This window comes from Symsagittifera roscoffensis, chromosome 3, assembly GCF_963678635.1.
Source record: "Symsagittifera roscoffensis chromosome 3, txSymRosc1.1, whole genome shotgun sequence".
Classification (NCBI taxonomy): Eukaryota; Metazoa; Xenacoelomorpha; order Acoela; family Convolutidae; genus Symsagittifera; species Symsagittifera roscoffensis.
Window position 1 is genome coordinate 12,208,237 of NC_087064.1, and position 13,502 is coordinate 12,221,738.

The 13,502-nt window shown below is 35.0% G+C and overlaps 1 protein-coding gene and 1 non-coding gene across 2 annotated transcripts in view; one reads left to right on the top strand and one right to left on the bottom strand.

The window, feature by feature from the left end:
- LOC134842826 (neo-calmodulin-like) overlaps positions 1-13,502 on the bottom strand; it is a 212,006-nt gene that overhangs the window by 19,402 nt on the left and 179,102 nt on the right. The gene's annotated exons all lie outside the window — the stretch shown is intronic.
- Trnaa-agc (transfer RNA alanine (anticodon AGC)) lies at positions 12,648-12,718 on the top strand. Its single transcript has one exon. It is a non-coding gene; the product is annotated as a tRNA-Ala (tRNA).

Consider the following 13,502-nt stretch of genomic DNA (forward strand, 5'->3'; position numbering starts at 1 on the left):
CGTCTAACACGCGATAGACCCGTGTTCGTTTCCCGGGCGATGCAAAGAAGAAAAAAATTTCCAAGAAAAGCGAAATCTTAATTTTTTGTATTTTCTTATTGCTCCATTGTAAAAAAAAGAGGAAAAACACTCAAATAAATAGCTGAAAACAAAACCTCACTTAAAACGAAACAAAACTGTCATGGTTTTGATTCGAAGCTTTGATAAAAAAAATTAGAATGAAGAGCAAAATTTTGTGGGAACGATTAAAACAGTGAGAACTCAAGCCACTGTGGTTCAGTGGTAGAATAGTCGTCTAACACGCGATAGACTCGTGTTCGTTTCCCGGGCGATGCAAAGAAGAAAAAAAATTCCTAGAAAAGCGCAATCCTAATTTTTTGTAACTTCTTACTGCTTCACTGTCAAAAAAGAGGAAAACTACTCAAATAAATAGCTGAATTTTAAAACTCAAATGAAATGAATCATTCATGATTTTGATTCGAAAGTTTGGTAAAAAAAATTGCAATAAAGAGCAAAGTTTTTGTTCAAACGGTGAACAGTTTAAATCAAGCATCGGTGGGTTAGTGAAAGAATTGTCGCCTGCCTAGCAATTTACCCGTATTCGACTCGCGGCCGATGCAGCGCAGATAGTTTTCCTAGTAAATCACAAAATTAAACTTTCGTTTTTTCACAGTTCCACTGTCAAAAAAGAAGAAAAATACTCAAATTTTTAGCCGAATTCGAAGCCTTAATGAAAATGAAACAAAGTTTTGGTGATTTTGATTCGAAGCTTTGATAGAAAAAAATTAGAATGGAGAGCAAAATTTTGTTGGAACGATTAAAACAGTAAAAATCAAGCATCTGTGGTTCAGTGGTAGAATAGTCGTCCCCCACGCGATAGACCCGTGTTTGATTTCCGTCCGATGCAAAGAAGAAAAAAATTTCCAAGAGAAGCGCAATCCTAATTTTTTTGTATTTTCTTACTGCTCCATTGTCAAAAAAGAAGAAAACCACTCAAATAAATAGCTGAATTCGAAACCTCATTTAAAACGAAACAAAATTTTCATGATTTTGATTCCAAACTTTGATTTAAAAAATTAGAAGGAAGAGCAAAATTTTGTGGGAACGATTAAAACAGTGAGAACTCAAGCCACTGTGTTTCAGTGGTAGAATAGTCGTCTAACACGGGATAGACCCGTGTTCGTTTCCCGGGCGATGCAAAGAAGAAAAAAATTTCCAAGAAAAGCGAAATCTTAATTTTTTGTATTTTCTTATTGCTCCATTGTAAAAAAAAAAAGAGGAAAACCACTCAAATAAATAGCTGAAATCGAAACCTCACTTAAAACGAAACAAAACTGTCATGATTTTGATTCGAAGCTTTGATAAAAAAAATTAGAATGAAGAGCAAAATTTTGTGGGAACGATTAAAACAGTGAAAACTCAAGCCACTGTGGTTCAGTGGTAGAATAGTCGTCTAACACGCGATAGACTCGTTTTCGATCCCGGGCGATGCAAAGAAGAAAAAAATTTCCAAGAAAAGCGAAATCTTAATTTTTTGTATTTTCTTATTGCTCCAGGTAAAAAAAAAGAGGAAAACCACTCAAATAAATAGCTGCAATCGAAACCTCACTTAAAACGAAACAAAACTGTCATGATTTTGATTCGAAGAAGCTTTGATAAAAAAAATTAGAATGAAGAGCAAAATTTTGTGGGAACGATTAAAACAGTGAGAACTCAAGCCACTGTGGTTCAGTGGTAGAATAGTCGTCTAACACGCGATAGACTCGTTTTCGTTTCCCGGGCGATGCAAAGAAGAAAAAAAATTCCTAGAAAAGCGCAATCCTAATTTTTTGTAACTTCTTACTGCTTCACTGTCAAAAAAGGGGAAATTACTCAAATAAATAGCTGAATTTTGAAACTCAAATGAAATGAATCATTCATGATTTTGATTCGAAAGTTTGGTAAAAAAAATTGCAATAAAGAGCAAAGTTTTTGTTCAAACGGTGAACAGTTTAAATCAAGCATCGGTGGGTTAGTGAAAGAATTGTCGCCTGCCTAGCAATTTACCCGTATTCGACTAGCGGTCGATGCAGCGCAGATAGTTTTCCTAGTAAATCACAAAATTAAACTTTCGTTTTTTCACAGTTCCACTGTCAAAAAAGAAGAAAAATACTCAAATATTCAGCCGAATTCGAAGCCTTAATTAAAATGAAACAAAGTTTTGGTGATTTTGATTCGAAGCTTTGATAGAAAAAAATTAGAATGGAGAGCAAAATTTTGTTGGAACGATTAAAACAGTAAAAATCAAGCATCTGAGGTTCAGTGGTAGAATAGTCGTCCCCCACGCGATATACCCATGTTTGATTTCCGTCCGATGCAAAGAAGAAAAAAATTTCCAAGAGAAGCGCAATCCTAATTTTTTTGTATTTTCTTACTGCTCCATTGTCAAAAAAGAAGAAAACCGCTCAAATAAATAGCTGAATTCGAAACTTCATTTAAAACGAAACAAAATTTTCATGATTTTGATTCCAAACTTTGATTTAAAAAATTAGAAGGAAGAGCAAAATTTTGTGGGAACGATTAAAACAGTGAGAACTCAAGCCACTGTGGTTCAGTGGTAGAATAGTCGTCTAACACGCAATAGACTCGTGTTCGTTTCACGGGCGATGCAAAGAAGAAAAAAAATTCCTAGAAAAGCGAAATCTTAATTTTTTGTATTTTCTTATTGCTCCATTGTAAAAAAAAGAGGAAAACCACTCAAATAAATAGCTGCAATCGAAACCTCACTTAAAACGAAACAAAACTGTCATGATTTTGATTCGAAGCTTTGATAAAAAAAATTAGAATGAAGAGCAAAATTTTGTGGGAACGATTAAAACAGTGAGAACTCAAGCCACTGTGGTTCAGTGGTAGAATAGTCGTCTAACACGCGATAGACTCGTGTTCGTTTCCCGGGCGATGCAAAGAAGAAAAAAAATTCCTAGAAAAGCGCAATCCTAATTTTTTGTAATTTCTTACTGCTTCACTGTCAAAAAAGAGGAAATTACTCAAATAAATAGCTGAATTTTGAAACTCAAATGAAATGAATCATTCATGATTTTGATTCGAAAGTTTGGTAAAAAAAATTGCAATAAAGAGCAAAGTTTTTGTTCAAACGGTGAACAGTTTAAATCAAGCATCGGTGGGTTAGTGAAAGAATTGTCGCCTGCCTAGCAATTTACCCGTATTCGACTCGCGGCCGATGCAGCGCAGATAGTTTTCCTAGTAAATCACAAAATTAAAATTTCGTTTTTTCACAGTTCCACTGTCAAAAAAGAAGAAAAATACTCAAATATTCAGCCGAGTTCGAAGCCTTAATTAAAATGAAACAAAGTTTTGGTGATTTTGATTCGAAGCTTTGATAGAAAAAATTTAGAATGGAGAGCAAAATTTTGTTGGAACGATTAAAACAGTAAAAATCAAGCATCGGTGGTTCAGTGGTAGAATAGTCGTCCCCCACGCGATAGACCCGTGTTTGATTTCCGTCCGATGCAAAGAAGAAAAAAATTTCCAAGAGAAGCGCAATCCTAATTTTTTTGTATTTTCTTACTGCTCCATTGTCAAAAAAGAAGAAAACCACTCAAATAAATAGCTGAATTCGAAACCTCATTTAAAACGAAACAAAATTTTCATGATTTTGATTCCAAACTTTGATTTAAAAAATTAGAAGGAAGAGCAAAATTTTGTGGGAACGATTAAAACAGTGAGAACTCAAGCCACTGTGTTTCAGTGGTAGAATAGTCGTCTAACACGCGATAGACCCGTGTTCGTTTCCCGGGCGATGCAAAGAAGAAAAAAATTTCCAAGAAAAGCGAAATCTTAATTTTTTGTATTTTCTTATTGCTCCATTGTAAAAAAAAAAGAGGAAAACCACTCAAATAAATAGCTGAAATCGAAACCTCACTTAAAACGAAACAAAACTGTCATGATTTTGATTCGAAGCTTTGATAAAAAAAATTAGAATGAAGAGCAAAATTTTGTGGGAACGATTAAAACAATGAAAACTCAAGCCACTGTGGTTCAGTGGTAGAATAGTCATCTAACACGCGATAGACTCGTGTTCGTTTCCCGGGCGATGCAAAGAAGAAAAAAATTTCCAAGAAAAGCGAAATCTTAATTTTTTGTATTTTCTTATTGCTCCATTGTAAAAAAAAAAGAGGAAAACCACTCAAATAAATAGCTGCAATCGAAACCTCACTTAAAACGAAACAAAACTGTCATGATTTTGATTCGAAGCTTTGATAAAAAAACTTAGAATGAAGAGCAAAATTTTGTGGGAACGATTAAAACAGTGAGAACTCAAGCCACTGTGGTTCAGTGGTAGAATAGTCGTCTCACACGCGATAGACTCGTGTTCGTTTCCCGGGCGATGCAAGGAAGAAAAAAAATTCCTAGAAAAACGCAATCCTAATTTTTTGTAACTTCTTACTGCTTCACTGTCAAAAAAGAGGAAATTACTCAAATAAATAGCTGAATTTTGAAACTCAAATGAAATGAATCATTCATGATTTTGATTCGAAAGTTTGGTAAAAAAAATTGCAATGAAGAGCAAAGTTTTTGTTCAAACGGTGAACAGTTTAAATCAAGCATCGGTGGGTTAGTGAAAGAATTGTCGCCTGCCTAGCAATTTAACCGTATTCGACTCGCGGCCGATGCAGCGCAGATAGTTTTCCTAGTAAATCACAAAATTAAACTTTCGTTTTTTCACAGTTCCACTGTCAAAAAAGAAGAAAAATACTCAAATATTCAGCCGAATTCGAAGCCTTAATTAAAATGAAACAAAGTTTTGGTGATTTTGATTCGAAGCTTTGATAGAAAAAATTAGAATGGAGAGCAAAATTTTGTTGGAACGATTAAAACAGTAAAAATCAAGCATCTGTGGTTCAGTGGTAGAATAGTCGTCCCCCACGCGATATACCCGTGTTTGATTTCCGTCCGATGCAAAGAAGAAAAAAATTTCCAAGAGAAGCGCAATCCTAATTTTTTTGTATTTTCTTACTGCTCCATTGTCAAAAAAGAAGAAAACCACTCAAATAAATAGCTGAATTCGAAACCTCATTTAAAACGAAACAAAATTTTCATGATTTTGATTCCAAACTTTGATTTAAAAAATTAGAAGGAAGAGCAAAATTTTGTGGGAACGATTAAAACAGTGAGAACTCAAGCCACTGTGGTTCAGTGGTAGAATAGTCGTCTAACACGCGAGAGACCCGTGTTCGTTTCCCGGGCGATGCAAAGAAGAAAACAATTTCCAAGAAAAGCGAAATCTTAATTTTTTGTATTTTCTTATTGCTCCATTGTAAAAAAAAAAAGAGGAAAACCACTCAAATAAATAGCTGAAATCAAAACCTCACTTAAAACGAAACAAAACTGTCATGGTTTTGATTCGAAGCTTTGATAAAAAAAATTAGAATGAAGAGCAAAATTTTGTGGGAACGATTAAAACAGTGAGAACTCAAGCCACTGTGGTTCAGTGGTAGAATAGTCGTCTAACACGCAATAGACTCGTGTTTGTTTCCCGGGCGATGCAAAGAAGAAAAAATATTCCTAGAAAAGCGCAATCCTAATTTTTTGTAACTTCTTACTGCTTCACTGTCAAAAAAGAGGAAAACTACTCAAATAAATAGCTGAATTTTGAAACTCAAATGAAATGAATCATTCATGATTTTGATTCGAAAGTTTGGTAAAAAAAATTGCAATAAAGAGCAAAGCTTTTGTTCAAACGGTGAACAGTTTAAATCAAGCATCGGTGGGTTAGTGAAAGAATTGTCGCCTGCCTAGCAATTTACCCGTATTCGACTCGCGGCCGATGCAGCGCAGATAGTTTTCCTAGTAAATCACAAAATTAAACTTTCGTTTTTTCACAGTTCCACTGTCAAAAAAAAAGAAAAATACTCAAATATTCAGCCGAATTCGAAGCCTTAATTAAAATGAAACAAAGTTTTGGTGATTTTGATTCGAAGCTTTGATAGAAAAAAATTAGAATGGAGAGCAAAATTTTGTTGGAACGATTAAAACAGTAAAAATCAAGCATCTGTGGTTCAGTGGTAGAATAGTCGTCCCCCACGCGATAGACCCGTGTTTGATTTCCGTCCGATGCAAAGAAGAAAAAAATTTCCAAGAGAAGCGCATTCCTAATTTTTTTGTTTTTTCTTAGTGCTCCATTGTCAAAAGAGAAGAAAACCACTCAAATAAATAGCTGAATTCGAAACCTCATTTAAAACGAAACAAAATTTTCATGATTTTTTTTCCAAACTTTGATTTAAAAAATTAGAAGGAAGAGCAAAATTTTGTGGGAACGATTAAAACAGTGAGAACTCAAGCCACTGTGTTTCAGTGGTAGAATAGTCGTCTAACACGCGATAGACCCGTGTTCGTTTCCCGGGCGATGCTAAGAAGAAAAAAATTTCCAAGAAAAGCGAAATCTTAATTTTTTGTATTTTCTTATTGCTCCATTGTAAAAAAAGAGGAAAACCACTCAAATAAATAGCTGAAATCGAAACCTCACTTAAAACGAAACAAAACTGTCATGATTTTGATTCGAAGCCTTGATAAAAAAAATTAGAATGAAGAGCAAACTTTTGTGGGAACGATTAAAACAGTGAGAACTCAAGCCACTGTGGTTCAGTGGTAGAATATTCGTCTAACACGCGATAGGCTCGTGATCGTTTCCCGGGCGATGCAAAGAAGAAAAAAATTCCTAGAAAAGCGCAATCCTAATTTTTTGTAACTTCTTACTGCTTCACTGTCAAAAAAGAGGAAAACTACTCAAATAAATAGCTGAATTTTGAAACTCAAATGAAATGAATCATTCATGATTTTGATTCGAAAGTTTGGTAAAAAAAATTGCAATAAAGAGCAAAGTTTTTGTTCAAACGGTGAACAGTTTAAATCAAGCATCGGTGGGTTAGTGAAAGAATTGTCGCCTGCCTAGCAATTTACCCGTACTCGACTCGCGGCCGATGCAGCGCAGATAGTTTTCCTAGTAAATCACAAAATTAAACTTTCGTTTTTTCACAGTTCCACTGTCAAAAAAGAAGAAAAATACTCAAATATTCAGCCGAATTCGAAGCCTTAATTAAAATGAAACAAAGTTTTGGTGATTTTGATTCGAAGCTTTGATAGAAAAAAATTAGAATGGAGAGCAAAATTTTTTTGGAACGATTAAAACAGTAAAAATCAAGCATCTGTGGTTCAGTGGTAGAATAGTCGTCCCCCACGCGATAGACCCGTGTTCGATTCCCGGCCGATGCAAAGAAGAAAAAAACTTCCAAGAGAAGCGCAATCTTAATTTTTGTAACTTCTTACTGCTCCATTGTCAAAAAAGAGGAAAACTACTCAAATAAATAGCTGAATTTTGAAACTCAAATGAAATGAATCTTTCATGATTTTGATTCGAAAGTTTGGTAAAAAAAATTGCAATTAAGAGCAAAGTTTTTGTTCAAACGGTGAACAGTTTAAATCAAGCATCGGTGGGTTAGTGGAACAATTGTCGGCTGCCTAGAAATTTACCCGTATTCGACTCACGGCCGATGCAGCGCAGATAGTTTTCCTAGTAAATCACAAAATTAAACTTTGGTGTTTTCACAGTTCCACCGTCAAAAAAGAAGAAAAATACTCAAATATTCAGCCAAATTCGAAGCCTTAATTAAAATGAAACAAAGTTTTGGTGATTTTGATTCGAAGCTTTGATAGAAAAAAAATAGAATGGAGAGCAAAATTTTGTTGGAACGATTAAAAAAGTAAAAATCAAGCATCTGTGGTTCAGTGGTAGAATTGTCGTCCCCCACGCGATAGACCCGTGTTCGATACCCGGCCGGTGCAAAGCAGGAAAGCAGAAAAATTTTCCTAGAAGAGCGCAAAGTTAAATTTTTTCAACTTCCTACTGTTCCACTGTCAAAAAAGAAGAAAACTACTCAAGTAAATAGCTGAAGTTCTAAACTCAAATGAAATGAACCATTCATGACTTTGATTCAAAATTTTGAAGAAAAATTGAAATGAAGAGCAAAATTTTTGTTCAAACGATTAAAGCAAGTAAACATCAGGCATCGGTGGTTCAGTTGTAGGATTGTCGCCTTCAACGCGATAGACCATGATTCGAATCCCGGGCGATGCAAAGCAGAAAAGCAGAAAAAGTTTTCGAGAAAAGCGCAATTTTACGTTTTTTCAATTATTACTGTGCCACTGTCAAAAAAGAGGAAAACTACTCAAATAAATAGCTGAATTTTGAAACTCAAATGAAATGAACCATTCATGATTTTGATTCGAAAGTTTGGTAAAAAAAATTGCAATTAAGAGCAAAGTTTTTGTTCAAACGGTGAACAGTTTAAACCAAGCATCGGTGGGTTAGTGGAAGAATTGTCGCCTTGCCTAACAATTCACCCGTATTCGACTCACGGCCGATGCAGCGCAGATAGTTTTCCTAGTAAATCACAAAATTAAACTTTTGTGTTTTCACAGTTCTACCGTCAAAAAAGAAAAAAAAACTCAAATATTCAGCCAAATTCGAAGCCTTAATTAAAATGAAACAAAGTTTTGGTGATTTTGATTCGAAGCTTTGATAGAAAAAAAATAGAATGGAGAGCAAAATTTTGTTGGAACGATTAAAACAGTAAAAATCAAGCATCTGTGGTTCAGTGGTAGAATTGTCGTCCCCCACGCGATAGACCCCTGTTCGATTCCCGGCCGGTGCAAAGCAGGAAAGCAGAAAAATTTTCCTAGAAAAGCGCAAAGTTAAATTTTTTCAACTTCCTACTGTTCCACTGTCAAAAAAGAAGAAAACTACTCAAGTAAATAGCTGAAGTTCTAAACTCAAATGAAATGAACCATTCATGACTTTGATTCAAAATTTTGAAGAAAAATTGAAATGAAGAGCAAAATTTTTTTTCAAACGATTAAAGCAGTTAAACATCAGGCATCGGTGGTTCAGTTGTAGCATTGTCGCCTTCAACGCGATAGACCATGGTTCGAATCCCGGGCGATGCAAAGCAGAAAAGCAGAAAAAGGTTTCGAGAAAAGCGCAATTTTACGTTTTTTCAATTATTACTGTGCCACTGTCAAAAAAGAGGAAAACTACTCAAATAAATAGCTGAATTTTGAACTCAAATGAAATGAATCATTCATGATTTTGATTCGAAAGTTTGGCAAAAAAAATTGCAATAAAGAGCAAAGTTTTTGTTCAAACGGTGAACAGTTTAAATCAAGCATCGGTGGGTTAGTGAAAGAATTGTCGCCTGCCTAGCAATTTACCCGTATTCGACTCGCGGCCGATGCAGCGCAGATAGTTTTCCTAGTAAATCACAAAATTAAACTTTCGTTTTTTCACAGTTCCACTGTCAAAAAAGAAGAAAAATACTCAAATATTCAGCCGAATTCGAAGCCTTAATTAAAATGAAACAAAGTTTTGGTGATTTTGATTCGAAGCTTTGATAGAAAAAAATTAGAATGGAGAGCAAAATTTTGTTGGAACGATTAAAACAGTAAAAATTAAGCATCTGTGGTTCAGTGGTAGAATAGTCGTCCCCCACGCGATAGACCTGATTTCGATTCCCGGCCGATGCAAAGAAGAAAAAAGTTTCCAAGAGAAGCGCAATCTTTATAAATTAAATGAATCATTCATGCTTTTGATTCGAAAGTTTGTAAAAAAAACTGTAATTAAGAGCAAAGTTTTTGTTCAAACGGTGAACGGTTTAAATCAAGCATCGGTGGGTTAGTGGAAGAATTGTCGCCTGCCTAGCAATTTACCCGTATTCGACTCACGGCCGATGCAGCGCAGATAGTTTTCCTAGTAAATCACAAAATTAAACTTTTGTATTTTCACAGTTCCACTGTCAAAAGAGAAGAAAAATACTCAAATATTCAGCCGAATTCGAAGCCTTAATTAAAATGAAACAAAATTTTGGTGATTTTGATTCGCAGCTTTGATAGAAAAAAAATAGATGGAGAGAAAAATTTTGTTGGAACGATTAAAACAGTAAAAATCAAGCATCTGTGGTTCAGTGGTAGAATAGTCGTCCCCCACGCGATAAACCCGTGTTCGATTCCCGGCCGGTGCAAAGCAGGAAAGCAGAAAAATTTTCCTAGAAAAGCGCAAAGTTAAATTTAGCTGAATTTTACAACTCAAAAAAAAATAGGTCATTCAGGGCTTTGATTCGAAGCTTTGATGAAAAAATTGGAATGAAGAGCAAAAAATTGACGAAAAGATTGAAACGGATAAAATCAAGCATCGGCGGTTCAGTGGTAAAATTGTCGCCTGCCACCCGATAGAGCCGGATTTGATTTCTGGTTGCTGCAAAGTTTGATGCAAAAAATTGCTGCGAAAAAAATTTAAAATGATGAGCAAAGTTTTTGTCGGAACAATTAAAAAAGGTTAAATCAAAGACCGGTGGTAGAATTGTCACCTGCCATGCGATAGACCCGAGTTCCTTTTCCGGCCGATGCAAAGCAGAAAAAAAGTCCCAGAAAAGCGCAATCTTAAACTTTTGTAACTTATTACTGTTCCACTGTCAAAAAAGAAGAAAAATACTCAAGTAAATAGCTGAAGTTCTAAACTCAAATGAAATGAACCATTCATGACTTTGATTCAAAATTTTGAAGAAAAATTGAAATGAAGAGCAAAATTTTTGTTCAACCGATTAAAGCAGTTAAACATCAGGCATCGGTGGTTCAGTTTTAGCATTGTCGCCTTCAACGCGATAGACCATGATTCGAATCCCGAGCGATGCAAAGCAGAAAAGCAGAAAAAAATCTCGAGAAAAGCGCAATTTTACGTTTTTTCAATTATTACTGTGCCACTGTCAAAAAAGAGGAAAATTACTCAAATAAGTAGCTGAATTCGAAATCTCAATTAAAATGAAACAACGTTTTTTTGATTTTGATTCGAAACTTTGATGAAAAAATTGGAATGAAGAGCAAAACTTTGTTGGAACAATTAAAACAGTATAAATTAGACATCAGTGGTTCAGTTGAAGAATTGTCTCCTTCAACGCGACAGACCCGGGTTTGATTCCCGGCCGGTGCAAAGCAGGAAAGCAGAAAAATTTTCCTAGAAAAGCGCAAAGTTAAATTTTTTCAATTTCCTACTGTTCCACTGTCAAAAAAGAGGAGAACTAATAATTAGCTGAGTTTTACAACTCAAATAAAATAGGTCATTCAGGGTTTTGATTCGAAAATTTGGGAAAAAATTGAATTGAAGAGCAAACTTTTTGTTCAAACGGTGAACAGTCTAATTCAAGCATCGCTGGGTTAGTGGATGATTGTCGCCTGCCTAGCAATATACACGTATTCGATTCCCGGCCGATGCAGCGCAGATAGTTTTCCTAGAAAAGCGCTAACTTAAACGTTTGTAACTTTTTACTGTTCCACTAACAAAAAAGGGAAAAACTACTCAAATAATTAGCTGAATTCGAAAGTTCAATTAAAATGAAACAAAGTTTTCATGACTTTGGTTCAACGCTTTGATGAAAAATTTGGATGATAGAGCAAAACTTTGCTGAAACGATTATAGTAATTAACATCAAGCATCGGTTCAGTGGTGGAAATTGTCGCCTGCCACGCGATGGACCCGGGTTCGATTCCCGGCCGATGCAAAGCAGCAATGCTAAAAGTTTTGCCGGAAAAGCGCAAACTTAAATTTTTTCATTTTTCACTGCTCCACGAGTTCAAAACCTCAATTAGACTGAAACAATGTTTCATGATTTTGTTCAAAGTTTTGATAAAAAAATTGGATTGAAGAGCAAAATTTTGTTCAAACGATTAAAATAGTGTAACTCAAGCAACGCTGGTTTAATGGTAGAATTGTCGCCTGCCACGCGACAGACCCGGTTTTTATTCCTGACCGATGCATAGCAGAAAGAATTTCCTAGGAAAAAGCAGTCTTAAACTTTTGTAACTTTTTACTGTTCCACTGTCAAAAAAGAGGAAAATTACTCAAATATATAGCTGTATTTTTAAACTCAAATGAATTGAATCTTTCAAGATTTCGATTCAAAATATTGTTAAAAAATTGAAACGAAGGCAAATTTTTTGTTCAAACGGTGAACAACTTAATTCAAGCATCAGTGGTTCAGTGGCAGGATTGTCGACTTCGAAGCAATAGTCCCGTGTTCGAGTCCCGGCCGATGCAGAGCAGAGAGTGTTACTAGAAAAGGGCAAGTTTAAACTTCTGTAAATTTTACTGTCCACTGTCAAAAAGAGGAAAAATACTAAAATATTCGGCTGAATTCAAAACCTCAATTAGAATGAAACAAAACTTTCATGATTTTCTTCGAAGTTTTGATGAAAAGATTGGATTGAAGAGCAAAACTTTCTTCAAACTATCAAAACAGTTTACATCAAGCATCGGTGGTTCAGTCGTAGAATTGTCGCCTGCCACGCGATAGACCCGATTTCGATTCCCCTCCAATGCAAATCAGAAAAGCAGAAAAAATTTTGCCGGAAAAGATCAAACTTAAATTTTTGCAACTTTTTACTGTTCCACTGTCAAAAAAGAGGAAACTAGTGAAATATTCAGCTGAATTCAACCTCAATTAGAATGAAACAAAACTTTCATGATTTTGTTCGAAGTTTTGATGAAAAGATTGGATTGAAGAGCAAAACTTTCTTCAAACTATCAAAACAGTTTACAGCAAGCATCGGTGGTTCAGTGGTAGAATTGTCGCCTAGCACGCGATAGACATGGGTTCGATTACCGGCCGATGCATAGCAGAAAAAAATTCCTAAGAAAGAGTCTTAAACTTTTGTAACTTATTACTGTTTCACTGTCAAAAAAGAAAACTACTCAATGAATAGCTGAAGTTCAAAACTCAAATGAAATTAATCATTCATGATTTTGATTCAAAAATTCGGCGAAAAATTGAAATGAAGAGCAAAGTTTTTGTTCAAACGATTAATACGGATAAAAATCATGCATCGGTGGTTCAGTTGTAGCATTGTTGCCTTCCACGCAATAGACCATGGTTCGATTCCCGCGCGATGCAAAGCAGAAAAGCAGAAAAAATTTTCTAGAAAAGCGCAATTTTACGTTTCTTCAATTTTTTATTGTGCCACTGTCAAAAAAAGAGGAAAACTACTCAAATAATTAGCTGAATTGGAAACCTCAATTAAAAGGAAACAAAGTTTTCATGATTTTGATTCAACGCTTTGATGAAAAACTTGGATGATAGAGCAAAACTTTGCTGGAACGATTAGAGCATTTTAAATCAAGCATCGGTGGTTCAGTCGTAGAATTGTCGCCTGCCACGCGATAGACACGATTTCGATTCCCGTCCAATGCAAATCAGCAAAGCAGAAAAAATTTTCTAGAAAAGCGCAATTTTACGTTTCTTCAATTTTTTATTGTGCCACTGTCAAAAAAAGAGGAAAACTACTCAAATAAGTAGCTGAATTGGAAATCAATTAAAATGAAACAAAGTTTTCATGATTTTGATTCAACGCTGTCATGAAAAACTTGGATGATAGAGCAAAACTTTGCTGGAACGATTAGA